Source organism: Sardina pilchardus, chromosome 10 (genome assembly GCF_963854185.1).
Source record: "Sardina pilchardus chromosome 10, fSarPil1.1, whole genome shotgun sequence".
NCBI lineage: Eukaryota > Metazoa > Chordata > Actinopteri > Clupeiformes > Clupeidae > Sardina > Sardina pilchardus.
The window spans coordinates 10,792,353-10,795,837 of record NC_085003.1 but is presented as its reverse complement, the minus strand read 5'-3'; positions in this window follow the sequence as shown (position 1 = coordinate 10,795,837).

Sequence of the window (3,485 nt, the reverse complement as noted above, 5' to 3'; positions counted from 1 at the left end):
AACACCCCCCAACACACACACACATACACATCTTAATAGGGGCATATGGTGTGAGTACATTTCCCTGCTGTTGTGTCTCTGTGTAGGCTAGTTGTGGATGCTGCAGTGTGTTGGCCATCCCATGGGAGAGCAGAAGGCTACGAGGTTAGGAATTATTGATCACAGATAGAGTGAGACCCAGCGTATGGACCAGAAGCAGAGAAAATGTCACCGGCTGAACCCGCTGCAATCGAGAAACAGGCAAAGGACACAACGCACAGGGGGTGGGGTGGGGTGGAGTGGGGTGGGGGTAGGGGAATTGAAGCGACAGAGCAGGAGCAGAGATGGCAAATTCATCTTCATTTCCACGTACACTTCACTAAGGTGAAGGGGGAGAGAGCAGTACTATTACCGACTATAACAATATCACCTCAGCTTTATTGTTAAAAAGGTTAAATGAATGATAGACAATGTGAACGGAGACATTTTGAAATCATTTTGAAATCAATTCAGCAGAGTTGGAGGTAAGTAGGTCACTTAAAAGAAAATGTCATTAGGATACAACCGGCCGCTTGAAGGTTGGCATCTAAATTGTGAATATAAGATGGTATGTAAAATATGGGCTTCATAAATATACCATGGGATATACGGTCCCTTTATATGGTGCACTGTTCTTGCCTCATTACTTTATTTATTCAGGATATCAATACACCACCATGGGTGTCCTGACACTACTGACAACTTGACATCCCACTGCTATTTACTGCCTCAATTAACCTTGTGATTCAAGGCTGAGGCTGTACCTTTAGTTAGGAGAAAATGATGATGTGTTATCTTGCCAGGAAGTAGCCAGGTAGCCATGCCCAATGCCAATTACTGTAAGGAACAGTCACTGCAAGAGCCCCAGGACAGATATGAGTGCCTCTCTTTTCCGGCGACTACACAATATGCAATATGCTTCCAATTTATGCTGTGATGTATTTACCTTTACAATCACTCAAGCTATCTTCGATCAATCTCCTCATTTACAATCCCTTTAATTTACTGCACATTTCCAGCGCGTGCATAACATTGCTATTTGCCCTGTGTTGTTTTTATCATCTGTTTGCATATTGCACTCCTCCTGAAGACAGAGTGAGTCTCATCTACATTTTGCAGTATAATGGCTGGCTTTATAGGCCTTTCGCAATGAGAAAGGAAATGCAGAAAATAAACTAGACCCCAGCCCCTGGGGCAGAGTTTTAATAAGCGAGTATCTGCTTGTTTTCTCTGGGAGCTGGTCGGAGCAATATCAGGATTTCCCGAGTGATAAATCACCTTTTGTCTTCCTGAATTTAATGAGTGAGTGCAGAGAAGGGATTTCTCCAGGCCGGTATCCATCATGGAGGATCCCTCTCCTAGCGAACAAGTGCGAGAGAGAGAGAGAGAGAAAGAGAGAGAGAGAGAGAGCGAAAGCTCACGCTGTTTAACAATGAAGCTACTCCCAGCTGAGACACTTACATTAAATGAGCTTCCAGCTTAAAGGTGGAGATTCATCAGTGCAGCAAAGTGCATGTGGTTAAAGGAGAAGTGTCACTCTCTCTACAGAATGCTGTAGATGCTATCCAAAAGAGGATGCTATCCTGTGGAGTTATTACAGAGTTATTATGTTTTGATGAGTCAGGGTTGTCAGTGATTTTCAATAAAATGCCATTTGTTGGGATTTTATTCCATCTTTATTTATTTCATTTGTTTGTTTAGCCTCTTTTTTTGCCACTTTTTAAGACCCACGAACGTATGCCATGCCAAGCCTCTTTTCTGCTGAAAATAGAATTTCGCCGAGTGCTCAATCAATCAGGCAATAGGCAATCTCATGAACAACCTAACATGACCTTTTACTCACCGACCTGGCACACGGCTCGTTAACAGCATGTCACCAGCGGATTGGCTTCACAAATTCCTGGACGTTTCAATCAGTCTAAATCAGCCCGGTGTTCTCTCCTCGCTCACCCCTTCAATCCCAGGCTGTGGCGGCGCGCGGGCAGCGTCACGTCACCACCACCTGGAAACTGTGTTGGTCTGGCAGTGTGACAGCAAGCTCATGAAAACCTAACTCCAGCCTCAGCCTCCCTCTCCCCACCAGCCAACAAACTGCCAAAAGCAGACCCACTCTGCACATCACGGAACAGGATGAAGAGAGGGAGGGAGGGAGGGAGGGAGGGAGGGAGAGAGAGAGAGAGAGAGAGAGAGAGATGAAAGAGAAGGACATAAAGGTTGTGGGTGCATGTGAGACAGAGAGAATACTGAAAGAGTGAGAGAAATATAAGAGCCAAAAAGAGAGAATGATTAAGGAGATTTACTTGGGTATAAATGTGTGTGTGTGTGTGTGTGTGTGTGTGTGTGTGTGTGTAAAAGGGAGAGAGAGAGAGGTAGAAGTAGTAATAGTAGTAGGAGGAGGAGGAGTTAGAGTATGAGTTGCCTCCCTCCCACTTGTTCACTAATGTTGGATTAACACACACAAATCTTATAGCCCTGAGTAAAAAGCTCAGAGCAAGAGTGGGGACCGTCGCTTTATGTCAGATACGGAGTGTGTGTGGGTGGGGGTTTAAAGTACACAGATTCCATATGCTTTATATGTGTATTTGCGACCTTTGCTAAAACATGCATTCAACTAGCAAACACAGACACATTTGAACAAGCACACACAGAAAAGCCTTGGAGTCTCTTTAATCTACCCACTGCGTCAAAATAAGCATTCTGTTTTATACATAAGGCAAGGCAGTGACAGCACTGCACATCAGTTTCTAGTACTCCTATCTCCTGCCCACATTTCTGAGGAGTAGTTCTACAGTTTTCACAGTTGTGTGTCAAATCTATCCTTATTGCAGCTGATCTTGCAATACTGTATACAGTATAGTATTATAGTTCGATAGTGTAGGGTGTGTCGTTTAGTGTATGGGTGTTTGTACAAGAATCCTGAAATGATCCACAAATCACACTTACAAAGGTGTAAAAACCAGTTGAGGTGTTTAGATGTTAGTGTGTGCTGTTGTGTGTAATCTGTATGTGTGTGTTTTAATGTGTGTGTGTGAGAAGGTGAAGGTGTGTGTGTGTGTGTGTGTGTGTGTGAGAGAGTGCCTACGTGAGAAGGTGAATGTGAGTGTGTGAATGCTTGTGTGAGAAGGTGAATGTGAGTAAGTGCGTGTGTGTGTGTGTGTGTGTATGTGTGCACTGAGGTGGAAGGAGATGTACCAGACAGTAATCTCCAAGCTGTTAACTGAAGGTGGGTCTGTGTTTACTCGTGCAGCTGGGAAGCATGAAATATTAATATCAGCTTAAGTGTGGAGGTAGTGGAATACAGAAATATGCCATCTAATGTAGGCTACGCACAGTCACCCATGTAGCAGCCCACCACTACATAAGAGTACAATAAACAATACTAGAGACCATGTCCAACCCAGATTTTTTGGACCGTGTACAGTTCCAAACCTCCAAAAGAGAACCACAAAGGTTCTAAGCAGAGGGAA